Source organism: Pristiophorus japonicus, chromosome 4 (genome assembly GCF_044704955.1).
Source record: "Pristiophorus japonicus isolate sPriJap1 chromosome 4, sPriJap1.hap1, whole genome shotgun sequence".
In the NCBI taxonomy this organism is placed as follows: Eukaryota; Metazoa; Chordata; class Chondrichthyes; family Pristiophoridae; genus Pristiophorus; species Pristiophorus japonicus.
Genome location: NC_091980.1, coordinates 74,072,114 through 74,095,996, shown reverse-complemented (window position 1 = coordinate 74,095,996; position 23,883 = coordinate 74,072,114). Strand labels below are relative to the sequence as shown.

At 44.9% G+C, this 23,883-nt stretch overlaps 1 protein-coding gene across 1 annotated transcript in view; it reads right to left on the bottom strand.

The window, feature by feature from the left end:
- The window catches only part of n4bp3 (NEDD4 binding protein 3), a 142,671-nt gene extending 127,518 nt beyond the window's left edge, over positions 1–15,153 (bottom strand). Inside the window, exon 1 of the mRNA XM_070878354.1 lies at positions 14,841–15,153. The gene's annotated coding sequence lies outside the window, so the exon portion shown is untranslated. The remainder of the gene's footprint in view (positions 1–14,840) is intronic.
- Positions 15,154–23,883: the final 8,730 nt, after the last annotated feature.

The window sequence follows — 23,883 nt, the reverse complement described above, 5'->3', positions numbered from 1 at the left end:
CACTTTTCTGCTCAACCTCAACTTCGATTTGTTGAATTAGTAGCACTCTTCACGATTTAATGTTGTATCTGAAAGACAGCACCTCCATTAATGCAGCACTCCCTCAGTACTGTATGGAGTGTCAGCCTAGATTTTGTGCTCGTCTGCAGAATGGGGCTTGAAGCCATAACCTTCTGACTCAGATGCAAGTCTTGCCATCGAGCCAGTGACTTGCTAATAGATGCTATATGTGGGTTATTACTTTCAATTATATTAACTTTCTTTTGAAAATTATGTGATAGCAGCTTGATTGGTATGGGCACAAATGTTGGAATTCACAAATCAATTGCTATGTTACTGTTAGCACAAGAAACGGGACATTTACCTGCGCCTAACTGGGTACCAGATGTTCTTATTTTTATTGACTAACCAGAAATGCAAATGAGTAATGGGTACCGGTATTGGGCATGTGATCTCAATGCTCATATGCATGTGTATTTTAAACCTTGTGTGTGTTTGTTGGTAATATTGTAAGACAAAGGCACTGTGGGAGGGTCTTTGATCATTGTGAGTGCTTTATTTCCTTGGTTACCAAATAGTGGTAGAAGTTTAAGTAAATATACACGCAAAATACATTTACCTGTATTGTGCAAGTATATGCAAGGCACTATCTACTAAAATTAGTGCACGTGGCTAAAACAACATTGCCGTGGCCACACCTGTTGCTAGTAACTGATTTCTATTGGACAACACTGTTTAAAAAAGAAAGCCTTGCATTTATACAGCACCTTTCACAACCACCGGACATCCAAAAGCACTTTATGGCCAATGAAGTACTTTTTGAAGTGTAGTCACTGATGCAATGCAAGAAATGCAGCAGCCAATTTGTGCACAGCAAGCTCCCACAACAGCAATGTGATAATGACCAGATAATCTGTTGATGTTAATTGTTCTAGGGTACAGCATCACAGACGCTGGCCACCTTCTAATACCTCATTCAAGTGGCCAGTCTTCACATGCAACCCTATGCAGAATATTGGCAGGTCGTTCAACCACTGAGGATATTACAGCGAAACCCAACCATGCCACACCAGACATCCACACACATGGCCATGCGTCAGTGGACAGTAATTTGGATTACTAAATTAACAAAGGAAAACTAAATACGATGTTCATACTGATGCATTGGCTAAGACCATGCAACTCAGCACAGATTGGGAACCGAAGCTGGAAGTTCTGGCCTCCATGGTGTCATACCACATCACATCCTAAGTCACTGGAGAGCTCACTGATACTCTGGTATCTTTGCTCATACTACAAGTACAGCCCTATGCAGAATGACAGGTTCACTGGCTTTACAGCAATTTACAAATCCTGCAGTTGACTCAAAATTGTCAACTCAACCAGCAATCAATCACAATACAAACTAAGGATATATACCCATTGGAGAGGGCATTTGGATATTTATCCAACAGGTGGGAACCACCAAATGACATACACGCTTAAGATCAGGGTGCATCACGATTCTGGTTCGGACCACTCAACGTCGTATCTAGAGGTCTCCAGCACATATATAAATGTTTTTATATCTGTATTAGAAAATGGTTAGAAAACAGGAGTAAGAGTGAGGAGGATTTGTTATTGATTAGGGCAACATTGGCACATATTATTAATGAGATAGAAGATTAGATTTCTCATGACAAAATAAATAATTGGAACTGACTTTGCAGTGCCTATGATTGTAAGGACTGTTCTCATTTGTATCTTAAAAAAAAACATTCAAGGCAAAGGATGCCAGTGCTGGGGAATAGAATGCTTTCCATGTTTCAGGCCAAATGTCAGCATCAAGCCCTCTCAAGTCAATTATAAACATAACACAAGTTAGATGCAGAGTAAAGCTTCTTGTACATGACCAGAGTAGAATGTCAGAACCCCAATTTCAGAAAAGCACCCTTCCACATCACTGAGAATTTCCACATCTCAGTCTTGTTTCAATTTGTAATAAATTTATGGGCACTTTTATACTGTGGGCTCATACCAAGTAGGAACTGGATTGAGACAGCCCAACTTTATTGTGCGTAAAACCCATACAGCCGGCAGACATATCTCGCAGAATCTATTGCAGCTGGTTATTGGGACTTCTCTTCACTTGCGGCATTGCAAATGCTATGGGGAATATTTACTGTTTGGGTTTAATTTTTCTCCATATCATGGGTGAAGTGAAGATAGCTGGTAGAGTTTAAACAATGAGCAAGTTTGGTTTGTCTATACATGGAATGAAAATAATATGAAAAATTATATTCAATGGCATGGTAAGGATTTTAATGACCACAATAATTAACATCTGCAGAAATAATAGGGAATGTCAGAGTGTCAGCATAAAACGACACTACTCCTCAGCCATCACACATGTGCAGTAGAATCATTGGGATCCGTTTCTGAACTAGAAAGGAATCAGAAAAAATACATCAGAGGGTCATTTACAACCTGCAGTGTGGCCAGTATCTGAATACAGAACAATTGCAAACTCTGGATTTTATAACTCAGAAAGCATAGTGCAAGAGCAAACAAGGCACTGCACAACTCCTTTTGGGGAAATCCTGATAAGATCACTACGAAGGAGGATGTCCACTCAGCTCATCGGAGTTCATCCATCTTGAGAGACCCTAAAGTCCCGGCCCCACTGCAGCATCCAATTGTTTCTTAAAGGATTCCAGGATTTCTGCCTCCAATACCCTACCCAGAGGTCCATTCCACAAGTTGACCATGCTTGCTGTGAAGAAGTTCCTGTCAGCAGACCCAAGTTTTTCTTTTTCTAGTTTGATACAGTGTTCCCTTATCATGCTCTTGCAACTTAATTTAAGCAATTTTTCTGGATTTATCTTTTCCACACCATTTACTGTCTTAATACATGTCCATAAAAAAAAAATCACCCCTCAGACACCTTTTTTCCAACTGAAAAGCCAAAGTTTTCTGCAAACTGTTCTCAAAGCCTTTGCCACTAGGAATCAGCCATTTTGCTTCTTTGGTACACTGCTTGCAATGTTTGAATGTCTCCCTGGTGTCTTGGTGACCAGAAACAGACATAGTATTCAAGGTGAAGTTTGACCAATAGTCCTGTACAGTTTGATAATGATTTCTTCTGACTTGTATTCTACTGTTTATATTATATAGTTAAAAACATTTTATTAGCTTGTTGATTGCTGCTCAACATTGGTGAGAGTTATTAAGCATCAAGTCTGCCAAGACTACTTTCAACTTCACCCTTAGCTATTCAGAACCATTAAATAGTACCCGTGCTGTCCAGTTTTCCTCCATATGTGCTGTAATTCACATTTGTCCATGATAGCTGTCTTGGTTCAGTGTTAGTACTCTTGCCTCAAGAGTCAGAGGGTCATGGTTCACACCCCATTCCAGAGACTAAAATCTGGGCTGACATGTACTGAGGGAGTGCTGCACTATCGAGGTGCCATCTTTCGGATAAGATGTTAAACCGAGGCCTCGTCTGCCCTCTCAGGTGAATGTAAAAGATCCCACAGCAATATTCAAAGAGCAAGTGAATTTTCCCCAGTGTTCTGGCCAAAATGTATCCCCTCAACCAACACCTAAAACAAATGATCTGGTCATTTATCATGTTGCTGTTTGTGAGACCTTGTTGCGTGCAAATTGGCTGTTGCATTTCCTACAACAGTGGTTGTACTTCAAAAGTACTTAAATGGCTGTAAAGCGCTTATGTCCAGAGATTGTGAAAGGTATTATAAAGTTCTTGCTTTAAATTCCATTGTTCTACCAACTTGCATATTTTTTCCAACTCATTTTGAAATTTCTAAACTGCCTGCTCCTATTCCACTGGCTGCCTTCAGTTTATCATCTGTAAATCTGACCAATTTGCATTAGGTTTCTGAATCTAAGACATCGATTCAAATGAAAAACAGCAGTGGTCCCAGTACTGGGCATCCATTCAGTGCTACTTATCTTGGAGCGTGGGCAGGAACATCGGCGGGGCCCAGGTACAGAGGAGTGGGAAGGTTGGGGCGGATGAGCGGTGAAGAGTTTATGGCGTAGGTACGGCAAGAGATCGTGGCGGAGGTGCGGTGATTGTTTTTGTAGTGGAGGAGTGGCGAGAGATCATGGCGGAGGAGCAGTGTGAGATCGCGGCGGAGGTGGGGCGAATGTTTGGCGGAGGAACGGCGAAAGATCGTGGCGGCGATGCGGTGAACGTTTGTGGCGGAGGAGCAGCGAGAGATTGTGGCGGAGGAGCGGTAAATGAGGGTATGGGGCCCAGAAGAGCCGAGGGCCCAGGGGCAGCACGGGCCAGCCCACACTGCGATATGTGTGCGCTAGGTCCGTGCAGCAGAGCAGGTCTCCAGTCATCCTGGTTAACCCTTGCCACTGCCCTTGCCTAGCTCTGTCAAGCCCGTGAGGTGGCTGGTGTGCAACAGTCACCACACGTTAAAAAAATTCACGCACAGGCATCTTCCACCCCCTCAATTGGAGTTCAGGACTGGAACATCGGGTCCTTCATTGAAACATCTGTGAACTCGTGGAAGCAAGTCATCCTCGTTCGAGGGACCGGCTATGATGATTCTGACTTATCTTCAACCCCAACACAACTCTAACAAGTACCATTGTTTTCTATCCTTCATCCCATTTCTTATCCATTACCAAGATTTACCCAGAGTCGCTATAGCTTTGACCTCATCTTTCATATGGAACTTGATATTAATGCAGATCGCAAGACTCGCAAATACATCAGTGGAGCAAACTGCCAAAATCTGCCCAGACAGAAACTGAACTCGTATAGTAATGTCTGTCCCAGATTTAGAATTATCAAGAGCAGAGCACAGTGGCGCGTACAGACAGCAAGTGCATCTGTTAAAAGAAGAAAGAAAAATAGGTCATAGCTGTTAGGCCCATAATATCTGTACTGCATTCTCCTCAGCATACAAGATAACAAAATATCTTATAGCAATTTCTATATAGAACATGCTTGTATGTGATCTCATTGAATTTTTTTTTAAGTCAGAGGTTCCAAGGAAATGGACACCACATCGTGGAAGGAAAGATTAGAAGGGGTCAGAGTACAGTTGAAAATTTGAGAAGGAGCCGATCCTACCCATCATGACTATGCCAGCTCCCCCAACTGATCTACCTATTCTAATCCTATTTCCATCCTGTTTCTATGCATTCTTTAAAACTATCATCTTTTATTCCTGTTGTGTTGGTTCAGCTTTCATAGCAACCTGAAGCACCCCTCTCCAAGAGTAATCCTACAACAGAATGCAGACGTGTAACATATCAACTTCCCTTCCTGGACACAACTCACTCTGACCTCATCCCAATTGTGAGTTGTGGTCTCTACCTGTACTGATTACCAAGTGTAAGCGTAACAGTTGGGTTTAAACTATATTCTTGGTATCTTTCAACACTGATCTAACTGAGGGGAGTGGTGCAAAATAGTTGGGAGGAGGCAGCCTCACAAGACCTGGATTTGATACCACATTGAACATGATTCCAGTGTGCTGTCAAACTGTACAAACCTATAAATATTCACAAGGGATTTAGTGTACATTTGAAACCTGGTCCCTTTAAAAGACTTTAAATGGTTTCCCCATGTTATGTATATAACTATGTAATACTTGCCACCAGAGGGCGCGACTGTTGGAGTCCTAATGATCACCTGCACACACGTGCAGGGCCAATATAAAAGGTTGGCTGCCATGTTGTTTAGACACTCTGAAGTTGGTAATAAAGAAGACTAAGGTCACACTAAGTTTAGCTAATAGTATTCAGCCTCGTGGAGCTCTTCTATACACAACAATTGGCGAAGAGTTAACAGAATACGAACCTTCACGCAACCATGACTGCCGTTGGAATATGAGAGAGATTCATAGAGGGTGATGATTGGGGAGCCTTCGTCGAGCGTCTTGACCAGTACTTCGTGGCCAACGAGCTGGAAGGAAATACTAATGCAGCCAAGTGCAGGACTCCTCACCATCTGTGGGCCTAAAATATACTGCCTCAAGAATCTGCCTCAAGAACCAACAGAGAAGGAATATACAGAGTTGTGCACGTTGGTTTGGGACCAGCTCAAGCCGAAGGAGGGTATCCTCATGGCCAGATATCGTTTTTACACGCACCATCGCTCCGGGGGCCAGGACGTGGCGGATTAGGTCACCGACCTGAGACGCCTCACGGGATCTTGCGATTTTGGAGCTGCGTTGGGGCAAATGCTATGGACTTTTTCGTGCTGGACATCAGCCACAAGTTCATTCTTCGAAAGCTGCTGGTTGCCGAAACCCTAGACCTGAACAGGACCATCACGATCACCCAGGCATGCATGGCCACGGACGATAACACCAAACAGATATCTTCTCAACATCGAAGCTCACCGGCAAGTACTGTGCATAAAATTACATCGCTACAGGCCATACTGCAAATGGCTGTGGCTGCAAGACCTGTGATGACTCAAGAGTCGGCCATCGGGGGTGAATGTGAATCTATTAGCAACGTGTTGGCGCTGCGGGGGATAATCATCGGGCCCATCAATGTCGATTCAAGCACTACATGTGCAAAGGCTGCGCAATTATGGGGCACTCCAGCGAACGTGCAAACATGCTGCGACATACCACATGGCAGAGGATGATCGATCCGGCACGAATCACGCAACACAGGCAACTCAACCCGAGGAAGAAGTGTTTGGGGTACATACCTTCGCCACCAAGAGCAGTGTTATAATGCTGAAGGTCAAATTAAATGGAGTTCCAGTATCCATGGAGTTGGACACGGGTATGAGTCAGTCAATAATGAGCCAGAAGGCTTTCGAGAAACTGTGGGGCAGTAAAGCACAAAGACCCAAACTGAGCCCAATTAATGTAAAGCTGCGTACCTACACCAAAGAGCCCATACCAGTCATTGGAAGTGCGGCAGTGAAGGAATTGTATGATGGAGCTGTGCATAATCTATCAATGTGGATTGTTCCAGGCAATGGCCCAACGCTGTTCGGCAGAAGCTGGCTAGAAAAGATTAGATGGAATTGGAACGACATCAAAGTACTATCTTCAGTGGATAACGCCACGTATGCTCAAGTGCTGAGCAAGTTTCCCTCACTACTCGAACCAGGTATCGGCAACTTCACAGGTGCCAAGGTACAGATCCATCTAGGCCCCGATGCGCGGCCCGTCCATCACAAGGTTTGGGCAGTTCCGTACACGATGAGGGAGAAAGTCGAGATCGAACTGGACAGATTCCAACGCGAAGGAATCATATCGCCAGTCGAGTTCAAAGAGTGGGCCAGTCCAATTGTTCCGGTGTTGAAAAGCGATGGCACGGTCAGAATCTGCGGAGACTACAAGGTAACAATTAACCGAGTCTCACAACAGGACCAGTACCCACTGCCCAAGGCGGATGATCGGTTCACAACATTAGTGGGGGGTGGGGGGGAAGTCGTTCACCAAGTTGGACCTAACCTCCGCCTACATGATACAGGAGCTGGCTGAATCTTCAAAAAGACTGACGTGCATCAACACACACAAAGGGCTGTTTATATACCACACGTGCCCTTTCGGGATTCTCTCGGCTGCAGCCATTTTCCAAAGAAACATGAAGTTTGCTGAAATCTGTTCCGCGCACCATTGTGTTTCAAGACGACATCCTGATGACCTGTCGTGACACCATCGAACACCTACACAATCTGGAAGAGGTTCTAGGTCGCCTAGACAGAATGGGACTCAGGCTGAAACGCTACAAGTGCGATTTCTTGGCACCAGAAGTCGAATTTTTGGGGAGAAAGATTGCAGCAGACGGCATCAGGCCCACGGACTCAAAGACAGAGGCCATCAAGAATGCACCCAGACCACAGAATGTGACGGAGCTGCATTTGTTCCTGGGACTCCTCAACATTTTCGGTAACTTTCTACCCGGGTTGAGCACGTTGTTAGAGCCTTTGCACATGTTGCTACGTAAAGATTTGGGGCAAATCTCAAGACACAGCCTTGGAGAAGGCCAGGAACCTGCTATGTTCAAATAAGTTACTTGTACACTATGACCCATGTAAACGGTTAATGCTAGCTTGTGACGCCTCATCGTACGGGGTCGGCTGTGTGTTACAGCAAGCCAATGTATCGGGAAACCGCCAACAGGTTGCATACGCGTCTAGAAGCCTGTCTAAGGCTGAGAGAGCCTATAGTATGGTCGAGAAAGAGGCATTAGCATGTGTATATGGGGTTAAGAAAATGCACTAATACCTATTTGGACCGATTTGAGCTTGAAACTGACCACAAGCCGCTCATTTTGCTGTTTTCAGAGAGCAAAGGTATAAATACCAATGCTGCGCCCCACATCCAAAGATGGGCACTAACATTATCCGCTTATGACTACGAGCAGACAAAAAGTAGGAAACTATAGACCAGTTAGTCTAACATCTGTGGTTGAGAAAATGTTGGAGTCCATTATTAAAGAAGCAGTAACTGGAAAAGCAAAATTTGGTCAGGCAAAGTCAGCATGGATTTATGAAGGGGAAGTCATGTTTGACAAATTTGCTGGAATTCTTTGAGGATGTAACGAACAGGGTGGATAAAGGGGAACCAGTGGATGTGCTGTATTTGGACTTCCAGAAGGCATTTGACAAGGTGCTACATAAAAGGTTACTGCACAAGATAAAAGTTCACGGGGTTGGGGGTAATATATTAGCATGGATAGAAGATTGGCTGACAATCAGAAAACAGAGAGTCGAGATAAATGGTTCATTCTCTGGTTGGCAATCAGTAACGAGTGGGGTGCCGCAGGGATCAGTGCTGGGACCTCAACTATTTATAATCTACAAGAGGGGACTAAGTGTAACGTAGCCAAGTTTGCTGACGATACAAAGATGGGAGGAAGGGCAATGTGTGAGGAGGACATAACGAGGCTGCAGGAGGACATAGACAGGCTAAGTGAGTGGGCAAGAATTTGGCAGATGGAGTATAATGTTGGAAAGTGTGAGGTCATGCACTTTGGCAGAAAAAAATCAAAGGGCAAGTTATTATTTAAATGGAGAGACTGCAAAGTGCTGCAGTACAGCGGGACCTGGGGGTACTTGTGTATGAAACACAAAGGGATAGTATGCAGGTACAGCAAGTGATCAGGAAGGCCAATGGAATCTTGGCCTTTATTGCAAAGGAGATGGATTATAAAAGCAGGGAAGTCTTGTTACAGCTGTACAGAGTATTGTTGAGGCCACACCTGGAATACTGCGAGCAGTTTTGGTTTCCAGATTTACAAACGGATGTACTTGCTGTGGAAGAATCAGAGGTGATCTTATAGAAACGTATAAGATTATGAGGGGGCTTGACAAGGTGGATGCAGAGAGGATGTTTCCACTGGTGGGGGAGACTAGAACTAGAGGGCATGATCTTAGAATAAGGGGCCATCCATTTAGAACTGAGATGAGGAGAAATGTCTTCTCTCAGAGAGTTGTGAATCTGTGGAATTCAGAGAGCTGTGGAAGCTGGGACATTAAATAAATTTAAGACAGAAATAGACAGTTTCTTAAACAATAAGGGGATAAGGGGTTATGGAGAGCGGGCAGGGAAGTGGAGCTGAGTCCATGATCAGTTCAGCCATGATCTTATTGAATAGCGGAGCAGGCTCGAGGGGCCTTATGGCCTACCCCGCTCCTATTTCTTATGTTCTTATTTTATCCGCCATGACCAGGCATTGAAAACTGTGCCGATGCTCTCAGCCGGCTACCATTACCCACCACTGGGGTTGAAATGGCGCAGCCCACAAACTCGCTACTGGTCATAGAGAGCGAGGGGTCACCCATCACAGCTCGCCTGATCAGGACCCGGACCAGCCATGATCCTGTGCTATCATTAGTAAAGAGCTGAGTCCTAAATGGGAACTGGTCATTCGTTCCCGGGGAAATGCAAGATGAAATTAAGCCGTTTCACAGACACAAAGATGAAATGTCAATCCAGTCGGATTGTCTCTTATGGGGTAATCGCGAGTTTTTGCCAAAAAAAAGGTAGGGAAACATTTATACACAACCTACATAGTACCCACCCAGGCATTGTCATGATGAAGGCAATTGCCAGGTCGCATGTTTGGTGGCCCAGCATTGACTCGGACTTGGAGTCATGCGTGCATCAGTGCAACACTTGCTCGCAACTGAGCAATGCACCAAGGAAGGCTCCACTGAGTCTGTAGTCATGGCCCTCCAAACTGTGGTCCAGGATCCATGTAGATTTTGCCGGCCCCTTTCTAGGAAAGATGTTTTTAGTAGTTGTGGACGCTTACTCCAAATGGATTGAATACGTAATTATGTCATCCAGTACATCCACAGCCACCATTGAAAACCTCCGGGCTATGTTCGCCACCCATGGCTTGCTCGACGTCCTTGTCAGCGACAATGGACCGTGTTTCACCAGCTCGGAATTCAACGAGTTTATGACCCACAATGGCATCAAGCATGTCAGGTCTGCTCCGTTTAAGCCTGCGTTCAACAGTCAAGTGGAGCGGGCAATCCAAACAATCATGCAGAGCATGAAACGCATGATGGACGGCTCCCTGCAGACCTGCTTGTCTCGCATTCTGCTTAGTTACCGGACGCGACCCCACTCGCTCACCGGGGTTCCCCCGGCAAAATTGTTAATGAAGAGAGCCCTCAAAACCAGGCTCTCCCTAGTCCACCCAGATCTCAATGATCACGTGGAAACCTGGCGACACCGGCAGAACATGTACCACGATCGCGTGGCTGTTTCACATGACATTGATGTTAACAACCCTGTGTTTGTCCTGAATTACAGTCATGGTCCCAAGTGGGTTGCTGGCACTGTTTTGGCCAAGGAAGGGAATAGGGTGTTTATAATCAAACTATTAAATGGCCAAACATGTAGAAAGCATTTAGATCAGACCAAATTGCGATTTACTGACAACCAGGAGTTACTTGAAGAGGACATCACCATTGACGATCCACCAACACACACCCAACCAGCAATCGACCTCGATGTCAATCACGAGGATGAACCCATCATTCCGGACAGTCCGGTCAGACCAGCCACGGTGCAGTGCAGCAATGGTCCGATCAACTCACACGTGCCAGGGTTTGAACTTAGACGATCAACCAGGGAGCGAAGGGCTCCGGATCGCCTCAACTTGTAAATAACTTGTACCAAAGACTTTTGGGGGGGGGGGGGGTGTTGGCGGGGAGTGATGTTATGTATGTAACTATGTAATACTTGCCACCAGAGGGCGTGACTGTTGGAGTCCTAATGGTCACCTGCACAGTATAAAAGGTTGGCTATCACGCTGTTTAGGCACTCTGGAGTTGTAATAAAGAAGACTAAGGTCACACTAAGTTTAGCTCACAGTACTGAGCCTCGTAGAGTTCTTATATACACAACACCCCATTTTTTTTTTAGCCCACCTATGGTAATCTCCAACATTGTCCTTCCATGCACCAGAAAGCCCAATTTGTCCAAATCCTATCCCGCATTTAAAAACCTCATCCCAGTCTTCAAATCTCACCATAGGGTCACCGAAGCATAATTTGACAACCACCTCCAGTCTTATGTCCTCTTTCACCATTCAGTCCTCGGATTCTTGCTTTCTGTGTATCCTCCTTTCCCTTCACTCCAGGTGAACCTTCAGCCTTGTTGGATCTTTCTTCCCCAAAAACACTCCACCTCTACAATCTCTGCCTTTCAAAGTCTTCTTCAAACCCATCTCTTTAACCAAGGTTTTGGTCACCTCTCGAAACTCTCCCACTATGGCTTGGTATCTATTCCTCTCTCCTCCTTCCTTCCACCCCTCCGTGAAGTACTTTAGGATGTTTTTCTATGTTAAAAAAGTTGTATATAAATACAAGTTGTTATTAGGGAATTGGATGGAAGAGCAAGATCAGATCATAAGAGTGTCACAGAGATTAATTGAATCTGACGGACAGGGATAAAGTGACCTGTAAAGAATAAAAAGCATCTGAAATCCTAGCTTATATTACAGCTAGTAATTCACTCTTTCACCATTTCCTCTACTTCATATATACACACCATTTAAACCTTGTCCATTTGATTACAGCATATAACACACTTGATAATTCTTTGCAGCAACCAGAACCACACAACACAGATCACACAGATAGCCACTCTGGAACATAAACTGATCAAACATCCCTATTTCACTGGACAACTTTCAGTGACTCACAAGGATGTCATCCAATGGAATAAACAGGTCATGAACTCTTTTGTTCATTCTATTTTCTGTTTCTCATAACATTCTCAGAAGAGGTGGGGAATCTGCACAAAAAAATGCAGTGAATTTAGAAGAAAAATCTCAAAGAAATTTATTATTCAAACATGCCTGACTCTCCGAGCAGAGAGGCTTATCAAGACAGGCTCAGACTCGCTTCAGAGAACTGTTAGCAGCTCAATCGCTCACTGTCCACTATTCGTTACTGAATTACTCACTGCCTGCCAATTTCTAAAATGTTACTGAGCAAAACCTGACAAGTGTTCACATAGCAGTGGTCAGGCACATAAGGCTACATCCCAGACAAATCCAGCACCATCCCTATCCACCAACCACCTCCTCATGTTCCATTACAAGCTACAAAGATCACTATCAGAGAGACTGGAGCCAATGCCTTAAACCTACTGCATAGTGCCACGGAGTGTAGACTGTACAAGTCTGGGACAAGGCAGTAATGCTCTCAGTGACTGATATGGTTCATATACAGGGAAACGGGAAATACTGGATCAGCATTTCACAAAGTATTTAATGGAAGGCCTATACATTTGATTCACCATCCCCACCCCCTCCCTCCCCCCGCGACACACACCCCAGATTGAATTACCATGACCTACAATTAGCACCTCAATCACAAAATTATTTTAGAAAAAATTGGTCCAAGGGAAGAAGTTGTACATGAGTCAACTAGGTGTCTTGTCACTGGTTAAATAATCCTTAAATTTTATGGAGCATTATGAAGCAATATAACTTTCTTGCTCAATTATAGTCTCTTTCCCCGTCCTTAAGGTAGTTATCATTATACTTCCGCTCTGTACTCTGCCACTGCCATTATTTTTTTTAATTCAAAATGCTTAAGATATTTATTTTCTGGAGACAGACCGAGAATGGTAGATTTTGGCCTGCTGAGTTTGATACGAGTTAATAAATTACAAGAGATACGGCTTTAGAGACTGGCCTTTCTTATTAGCGTCCGAGGGACAAACTGGAGAGGCTTCTCCAGAATTAAATCTGGAAAAGTGCAATTCATAGCCAATCAGGAAGAGCCGGTCTGCCCAAAATGTTTGATTTCTGAGCTCTTTCTGCAGCCATTCCCAAAACTTCTCATTTCAAATCTATCGTGGGGTGAAGGGAGGAAATTAATCACCAAATTGGTATCGAAATCAAATGGAGATTGCTTGTGCCAAGCAGGAACAAGAGCGCTGGGGGATGGGGAGAAGGAGGAGAGCAACCACTTGCTCACAGTGTCAGTATCCATATAATCTGTTCTTTACTCGATTCCTCTCAATAAAAGATTTTAAAAAGTGCAAAATTCTCCCTCCCAATGAGACGTCCCCTGTCAAGCCATTCGCTCTATCCCAACCAAAGTTTAAACTTGATTACATGAACACTTTGAATTCAGTACTGAAGCCCCAAGTGTATTCATAGACTGGGAATTATCTCCCATCTAAATCCTCAGGTGAGATTGCTTAACTGGTCATGAAAATCATTGCATTACAAAAATATAATTGCATCACTTCCACACTAACACAGTTGCTGCATTTCCCTGACTCCACTAAACATTGACCCCTTAAAAAGGCCTTCTCCCGCAAGGGAGAACATACTGTCACTTTTGTAGTTGCTTCAGAGCAATCGCGCAAGGTGCTATTCTTCATATGCAAGTCTAAACAACAGGGTCAATGGGCTATTGAACCTAGAGGGATTCAATCTTGGTCTAACCCGATATCCATCAACATGGACTCTCCAGAAAGGATCAACGAATAGCAATCGGGAGCAGGAACCTCAGCCAATGTGTCCCCCTTCTTGCTGCCGAAGCTGGCTGTAAGATCTCATCTGTTGCCCCAGCTAGGATCAACTAAGGCGCTTTTAAATCGCGCCAGGAGTCGTGCCAGTGGTGCCGGCCCCTAACGGACGGATCATTGCAGCCGGGTGAAAACCAACTGGTGGGGATTCAGCAAGATCAGCCATGTGTAGGGAGCCAGCACCACGGGTCTTGGATAGCGTAAAGCTGCTTAAACATTCGTCTGAAAATCAGACCTTCACTCTGGCATAGTGTGTGAAGCAAAAAAGGAGATCGCCAACTGTAATACTCAGCTTCACCAATAAAAAAAAACTGTTCATTGAGGATTGTGCAAGATTTTATAAAACTCTGGAGCAGTCGGCACTGAAGCAGTTACAAAAGTAACAGTAGTCTCCCTCCCCAAAAGTTGTTATTTTGATACTAGCCATGGATACAATATTCTCAAAGCAGATGTGTGTTTTACTTTCCACCTCCAGATCAGAATCCTGCCTCCATCTTCGGGAGAGTGGGAGGTCTCCGTTTTAAAGTGGCAGCACAGGTCAGTTTCCATCATGGCCCACTGACTTGGACAAGTGCATTGTGTAAAGTGCACGCTTTAACGTGCGAGGCAGACACACAGGACCACCTAGAGAGAGAGGCAACGTGAGGGTAACCAGTCACATTTATTAAACCAGAAGCTCGCCAACTATTTCCAATACCCCCACCCGGCAGTCCCAGACTCGAAACACATTCTTTTACAGGTCGACACAAGCTCCACAATCACAGCAGCAAATACACCATCAGGGACACAGAACAATGTCCTCACGATGCACAGCCCTTTGCCCCCCGATCTCACCATATTTCGCTGCCACTACTCGCTGCTCCTCAATGTCCGTTTGTGGCTAGGTTGCGGGTGGCGGATGATCCGATGCTTTAAGGAGCCGCCGGACAGACTGCCCCGCTCTCCCAGTCTGGATGCACTCACTCGGGTAGACTGCACTCCTTTCTGTCCGGGTTGGCACTGGATGCACACACTCGGGTAGACTGCACTCCTTTCTGTCCGGCTTTGCACTGGATGCACTCACTGAAAGAGACTGCAACCCATCCCGCTCTCACACTGACACGCTGTGAAAGCGCAGCCAGCGCTAATCTCACTTTTATCAATGCAATACAGCGCTGAAACGGGGCAGCTGCAAAAGAGGGACTGGACAATTCAAACAGCACGGGGTTGGATTCTTAAAGAAACAGGACACTCAGCTCCACCTAATTGAAGTCGACAACCTGCGCATTACTCGGCAGCGATCCTTGATGAGACACGACACTCAATTTCGCTTCACTACATGGGACACACAGCTTGTGTTAGCTAAGGCACCGGACGCGCAATTCAACACTGCTGCAAAAGCCGTCAGTACATGGATGGATTTTTAAAGAGACGTAGTTACACTCAATGTTCCCTGCCCGCACAACATTCTCGGCACACACATTCACTCAAACAGACATTCGGAGATAAATGTTCAAATGAATGAAAGCTCAAATTAACCAGAACAGATAAGAGAAGTGTTGGGGAATATCTAGACAATAGCGATCACAACAAATGAGGTTTAAGATACAGATGGAAAAGGACATAAGTAAGACAACGATCAAGTAATAAATTGCTTTTAAGGGGATGAGACTGGAAAGTAAACTGGAAAAATGAACTGACAAACAAATAGAACAGCAGTGGGAAACTTTTAAAATGGTGATCAATAGAATCATAGAAACATAGAAAATAGGTGCAGGAGTAGGCCATTCGGCCCTTCGAGCCTGCACCGCCATTCAATGAGTTCATGGCTGAACATGCAACCTCAGTACCCCATTCCTGCTTTCTCACCATACCCCTTGATCCCCCTAGTAGTAAGGACTACAGCTAACTCCTTTTTGAATATATTTAGTGAATTGGCCTCAACAACTTTCCGTGGTAGAGAATTCCACAGGTTCACCACTCTCTGGGTGAAGAAGTTTCTCCTCATCTTGGTCCTAAATGGCTTACCCCTTATCCTTAGACTGTGACCCCTGGTTCTGGATTTCCCCAACATTGGGAACATTCTTCCTGCATCTAACCTGTCTAAACCCGTCAGATTTTTAAACGTTTCTATGAGATCCCCTCTCATTCTTCTGAACTCCAATGAATACAAGCCCAGTTGATCCAGTCTTTCTTGATATGTCAGTCCCGCCATCCCGGGAATCAGTCTGGTGAACCTTCGCTGCACTCCCTCAATAGCAAGAATGTCCTTCCTCAAGTTAGGAGACCAAAACTGTACACAATACTCCAGGTGTGGCCTCACCAAGGCCCTGTACAACTGTAACAACACCTCCCTGCCCCTGTACTCAAATCCCCTCGCTATGAAGGCCAACATGCCATTTGCTTTCTTAACCGCCTGCTGTACCTGCATGCCAACCTTCAATGACTGATGTACCATGACACCCAGGTCTCGTTGCACCTCCCCTTTTCCTAATCTGTCACCATTCAGATAATAGTCTGTCTCTCTGTTTTTACCACCAAAGTGGATAACCTCACATTTATCCACATAATACTTCATCTGCCATGCATTTGCCCACTCACCTAATCTATCCAAGTCATTCTGCAGCCTCATAGCATCCTCCTCGCAGCTCACACTGCCACCCAACTTAGTGTCATCCACAAATTTGGAGATACTACATTTAATCCCCTTGTCCAAATCATTAATGTACAATGTAAACAGCTGGGGCCCCAGCACAGAACCTTGCGGTACCCCACTAGTCACTGCCTGCCATTCTGAAAAGTACCCATTTACTCCTACTCTTTGCTTCCTGTCTGACAACCAGTTCTCAATCCATGTCAGCACACTACCCCCAATCCCATGTGCTTTAACTTTGCACATTAATCTCTTGTGTGGGACCTTGTCGAAAGCCTTCTGAAAGTCCAAATATACCACATCAACTGGTTCTCCCTTGTCCACTCTACTGGAAACATCCTCAAAAAATTCCAGAAGATTTGTCAAGCATGATTTCCCTTTCACAAATCCATGCTGACTTGGACCTATCATGTCACCTCTTTCCAAATGCACTGCTATGACATCCTTAATAATTGATTCCATCATTTTACCCACTACCGATGTCAGGCTGACCGGTCTATAATTCCCTGTTTTCTCTCTCCCTCCTTTTTTAAAAAGTGGGGTTACATTGGCTACCCTCCACTCGATAGGAACTGATCCAGAGTCTATGGAATGTTGGAAAATGAAAGTCAATGCATCCACTATTTCCAAGGCCACCTCCTTAAGTACTCTGGGATGCAGTCCATCAGGCCCTGGGGATTTATCGGCCTTCAATCCCATCAATTTCCCCAACACAATTTCCCGACTAATAAGGATTTCCCTCAGTTCCTCCTTCTTACTAGACCCTCTGACCCCTTTTATATCCGGAAGGTTGTTTGTGTCCTCCTTAGTGAATCCAGGAGAAATGTTTCCAACTAAAAAGCAAGAACAAACTAGCCCATACTGATACACCATGGATGAATAAAGAAATAAAGGAAACAGTGAAATTAAAGAAAAAGGCATACGCTAAGTACATAGACTACAAAGGAAAGCGTGACAAAAGGGAATACGAAAAGATTTGGAAAGAAGGCAAAAGAGATTAGAAAGGCAAAGAGGTACTACAAAATTACATTTATCAAGGAATATAAAAAGAAACAGTAAAGTACTCTACAGACACCTAAATAACAAGAAAAATCACTAAGAGATACACGATATACTCATAGGTAATGACAGTGAAATGGCAGAAATATTAAATAATTACGTTGCCTTGATATTTACCAAGGAGACTAACATGTTGGACATGACATTAGAAGAAGATATCATAAATATATAAAGACATTTAAGATAGCAAGGCAGGGGAGGTTATTGATAAACTAATCAAGCTTAGAGAGGATAAAATCCCTGGTCCGGATGGATTGAATCCGTGCATATTAAAAGAAGTTAGGGAAGAGATAGCAGAGGCATTATTTTACATGGCAGACAGCTAATGTCCAGAGAACTATAGACCAATTAGTTTAATGTCAATGGTAGAATTTTTATGAAATCCTTACTCAAAGATGTTATAGAAAAACATCTAGAAACTGAAAATATAATAAAAAGTCGTCAGCGTGGATTTCAAAAGAGAAGGGCATGCTTGACCAAACTTATTTTTTGAAGAATAACAGAAAGGTAGATAAAGATAATGTAATAGACATAATATATTTGGATTTCCAGAAGGCTTTTGATAAGGTAGTGCATAGTAGACTCATGACTAAGGTCAGAACATGTGGAGTCAGAGGACAAGTAGCAGAATGAATAGTAAACTGGCTACAAAACAGAAAACAGCGAGTAGGTGTTACAGATAGTGTCTCAGTCTGGGGAAAGGTAGGAAGTGGTGTTCCACAAGGATCGATGTTGGGACCACCGTTGTTCACTATTTACATAAATAATTTGGACTTAGGAATCCAAAGTACAATTTCAAAATTTGCCGATGACACCAAATTGGGGGGTGTAGTTAATACAGAGGAGGACTCTGACTAAATGCAGGAAAATATTTAAAAAACTTGTAGAATGGGCTTATAAACGGCAAATTAATTTCAATATAGGTAAGTGTGAGGTGATACATTTTGGTAGGAAGAATAAGGAGGGAACATACTCTTTGGAACATAAGTGTCTAAATGTTTCTGAGTAGTTAGTGGGTGCTTGTGTGTGAGAATGAATGTGAATGGATCTGAGAAATTGCCTATTTTCACCTCCGTAACATTGCCTGTCTCCACCCCTGCCTCAGCTCATCTGCTCCTGAAACCCTCAACCATGCTGTTACGTCTTTAAGACTCTTATGAATGACTCCACGAGGTCTAGTATTGTACTTAAGCTGTTGTGACCTTCGTCCCATTTATTGTAACTCCAGATTGAGGCACAAGCATAGTGGGCAGCCTTTTATACTGGGCCCTGCACACCTATGCAGGTGACCCTCAGGTCTCCCACCACAGTGACCTTTGGTGGCACACGTTATGTGACTATAGTGTTAGTATACATGGTCTACATACATGACATCACTTCCCCCAAGTCTTTAATGCAAATTGACTCATACATTGATGGTGACCCGGGCTTTGCTCTTCCTGGTTGACCATTGGAGGGTCGTTTCTAGCTTGGGTGGGTTGGTAGTGAGATTTGTTGCCAGTGCAGGTCCCCGTGGTTTCTGGTTGTGAGTCCATGACTATTACATTCTCCCCCCCACACAGAGATCATGGTAATGGCCCGTTACATGCAAGTTGCATTCAAGTTCATCACATGGGTTTTAAATTTACATCTTGGTATATTTGTTGGGTGGATTACAGTTGCGTTTTTTTTTGTGTGGTACATTTACATGATCAGTGCAGATATATAAGTACAGGTACAGAAGCACAGTCTAGTTCCAGCACGGCCGGATGAGATCCGGGTTGTCTGGTGGCGGCGCAGCGCCCAGTGCTAATGGGTCTGTGGGCGAGGTGAGCTAATTTTGCTCGAGTTGCCGGAGCTCAAGGCTTTTGCCGTTACTTCTAGTGTCGGGCAGGCCCAAAGACAGCTGATGTATCTGTGACCTCCCTGTCCTTTTCGTTAGCACAGTGTCGCTGTTGCTCCCTGGAAAGCGGTCTGAGCGAGTGAGCGTTTTGTCTAAGCGACGGTGGGGCTGCCTCGTCTTGTCGAGCAGTTCGCAGGGGACTGCTGACTCACTTTCCTTGAGGGCACCGCTGTGAGCACTCTCTAGTTTGGGATCCTGGCTGTTCCAGGTCCCGTTTGGAGGAACCGTTGCGGGTGACCCTTCGCTCTTGGGCATTGCCGTGGTGGTGAGTGGGTTTGTGGGCTGCGCCTTTTCCACCCGGGTGGTGGGCGACGGTAGCTGACTGCGAGCATAGGCGCAGTTTACTGTGTCTGGCCCATAGCGGTTCATGCCATCGGGTGCCTGCAATGTTAAACCGCTTTGAGGCAGGGTATCGCTACCGGTGCCTCAGCTCTCCAGGGATCGTTTACTCTGCGGCTTGTCTACTTCTGTCAGCTGTGGGGACACTTTAAGATACATCATTCTGGTCCTGGGGACACAGGCTACAGCATTGGGTAGCCCGCTGAACCTGTATACGACCGATGGTGTTCACCCGCTACATTGGCTGATTGCAATTTGCACCCGACATCGCTCAAAAACATTTTGCTTGTTACAGCTGGACTTTTACATTGGTTACCAATTTCAAGCAGGTCATTCAAAAATGGCGCTTTGCTGGCCTCCTTTAAAATGGCCTTACTACTTTTATCCCAATCATCTTCCTTGCGTGGAACAATGTGACATTGCTCCATTAGCGCTGCACCTCATGGTTTGGACGCCACCTTTTCCCTGTCCATGATGTCGACTGCCGCGATCTTCTTTCCCAGGGATTCTGCCACTGAAGCTGAGAAGGCGCCCTCGGATCCAATCTTCCTCCTCAGGAGTCCTACCACTGAAGCTGGGAAGGTGCATTCGGGTCGTCTCGGCCGCAGTCGTGATGAGCGGTCTGTGCCTCGGGGGCTGCACGGATCTGCTCTCCAGTGCCTGGTTCAATCGAAGGTGAGGGCTTGCTCTGCCTCTGAGCACAGGGGACGTCAATCGCTGGAGGGATGAAGTCTTCCTATTTCCAATGAATCTTCCCCATCCATCTTCTTCCAAGTAGCATTGGTCCATCACCTGAAACAATCCACAATGGTAAATTGTGCACCGCGCCATCCTGGGATACACTTACATCCGCACTACCAACAACTGATATCAGTTCCTTGGTGTAGGTGCACAGCTTTGCCTGAACCAGGACCACTTTGGGTCATTCAGCTTGATCATTCCATAGCCTCTCAAAGGCTTCCTGGCTCATTACTGACTGACTCGCCCCCGTGTCCACTTCCATGAAGACTGGAATGCCATTTATCTCGACTTCTATTATCACTGGAGGACAATCTGTGATGCATGTATATACTCCATACATTTCGTCCTGAGACTGAACTGCCTCTCTAGCCATCTCCTCATAATCCGCACTGGATTCACAGCCGTCTGCTGACTCCTCTTCCATGTGGTGAGTTACAGCTCTTTTGCACATTCGCTGGAGGTGGTCTTTTGTACTGCAGCCTTTGCACACATAGGTTCTAAACCGACACTGATGAGCCCTGTGATTACCTCCGCAACGCCAGCATGGTGCTACTCGACTTACGTTTGCACCCCTCGGTGGACTCTGAGTTAAAGGACTCGGGGGCCTGTACACTCTGCCCCTGGGCAGATTCACGTTCAACAGTTCTGCCTGTGAAAGGCGCCATTCTATTTGCAGTACCTGCCGGGTTTGAGTCCTGAGAGTGAGTCATCATCTGCTTGGAGCTGCAGCTTGAGGTCATGAACGTCTAGCTGATACTGATGGCCTTCTGCAGAGTGACGGTGGTTTCGGCAGACAGTAGCCTGTGAAGAAGGGCCTCATGACCGATGCCAATTACAAAGACATCCCGCAACGCATTGGCGAGGGATCACACGGTCCTGTCAGCCTCCTGAGATTGGCAGCATACTTCACGATTTCCTGGCCCTCGGGGTGGCGGTGTGTATAAAATCGATGCCTGGTCGTGAGGATGCTCTCCTTCAGTTTGAGTTGGTCCCAAGTTAGCACTTTCAGCTCCTTGTATGACTTGGTCATTGTTTTCTCTGGTGCAAGCAAGTCCCTGACGAGGCCATAAACCGCGGGCCCACAACTGGTCAACAGGATAGCTCTGCGCTTATCTGCCAGGTAGTTTGCTACGAAATATTAGTCGAGCCGCTCCATAAAGACTTCCCAATCTTTACCCGCTGAGAACTTTTCTAATGCACCAACATTAGTCATTTTTGCGTGAAAGTTCGTAATCTCATCGCCAGTTGTTACATCTTTAAGACTCTTATGAATGACTCCACGAGGTCTAGTATTGTACTTGAGCTGTTGTGACATAAGTCCCATTTATTGTAACTCCAGATTGAGGCACAAGCATGGTGGGCAGCCTTTTATACCGGGCCCTGCACACCTATGCAGGTGACTCTCAGATCTCCCACCACACTGCCCTCTGGTGGCACACCTTATGTGACTATACAGTTAGTATACATGGTCTACATACATGGCACATGCCTTTGTTACTTCTAGACTTGACTATTCCAATGCACTCCTGGCTGGCCTCTCATATTCTACCCCACATAAACTTGATATCATCCAAAACTCGGCAGCCCATGTCCTAACTCGCACCAAGTCCTGTTCACCCATCACCCCTGTGCTCGCTGATCTACATTGGCTCCCGGTTAAGCAACGCCTCGATTTTAAAATTCTCATCCATGTTTACAAATCCCTCCATGGCATTGCCCCTCTCTATCTCTGTAATCTCCTTCAGACTCACAACCCCCCCAAGATGTCTGCGCCGTTCAAATTCAGTCCTCTTGAGTCTCTCTGATTATAACTGCTCAACCATTGGTGGCCGCGCTTTCAACTGCCTGGGCCCTAAGCTCTGGAATTCCCTCCCTAAACCTCTCTGCTCTCTACCTCTCTTTTCTCCTTTAGGTCGCTCCTTAAAACAACTCCTTCATCTGCCGTAATTTCATCTGATGCGGCTCGGTGTCAAATTCATTTTTTGTCTTATCGCACTCCTGTGAAGTGCCTTGGGACATTTTACTACATTAAAGGCACTATATAAAAACAAGTTGCTGTTGTTGTTTTTGTGTGCATTTATGAGTGTGTAAATGCAGTCCTCCTCTGTATTAACTACATCCCCCAATTTGGCGTCATCAGCAAATTTTGAAATTGTAGAGGAGCAGAGGGATCGAGGTAGAGATACACTAATCTCTAAAAGTAGCAAATCAGGTTAATAAGGCCATAAAAAGCATAGCAAGCACTGGGGTTAATTTCTAGAGGGGTAGAATTGAAAAGCAAAGAAATTACGTTCAACTTGTATAGAACCTTGGTTCGATTACACTTGGAGTACTGTGATCAGTTCTGATTTCCAAATTATAAAAAGTATATAGAGGCACTGGATAAGATGTAAAAAAAGATTTACTAGAATGGTACTAGACTTGAGAGGTTATAACTATCAGGCTGGGGTTCTTTTCTCCAGAAAAAAGAAGACTGAGGGTTGACCTAATAAAGGTCTTTAAGATTATGAAAAGATTTGATAGTGGAGACATAGAGGTGTTTCCACAGGGGTGGGGGAAGACCAAATCTAGGAGCCATAAGTATAAGATAGTTATTAATAAATCCCATAGGGAATTCAGGAGAAACTTATTTACCCAGAGAGTGGTTAGAATGTGAAACTCGCTACCACAAGGAGTAGCTGAGGCGATATGTTGATGGGGTTAGATGAAGAAAGGTGGGAGAAGGCTCATGTGAAGCATAAACACCAGCATAGACCTGTTGGGCCAAATGACCTGTTTCTATACTGTAATACATACACAAAAAACACTTAGACATGCTTCTGGCATTTACACACTCATAAATGCACACAAAAACACTCAGATCCATTCACATTCATTCTCACACACAAGCACCCACTAAATAGACAGAAACATACACTAAGAGTGATGGAGAAGGTTCACCTTCCTGTATGAATGATGTGTTCGAGTGGATCGTGGGTGAAGCTTCCCCCCCGGCCCATTACAATAAGCATTCAACCATCAGCTCCCGGGAGAGCCAGACTGTTGTGTGTCTGTTGCTGCCCAAGGGAGCTGGCCAAGCACACCGTGACAGATGGAACAAAAGCCGTAACCAAGTCTACCAGCTCCAAGTAAAACTCCACACTGTACTAAAAAAACACTTATGAGCCTAAACGACAACAATAACCTGCATTTATATAGCACCTTTAATATAGTAAAACATCCAG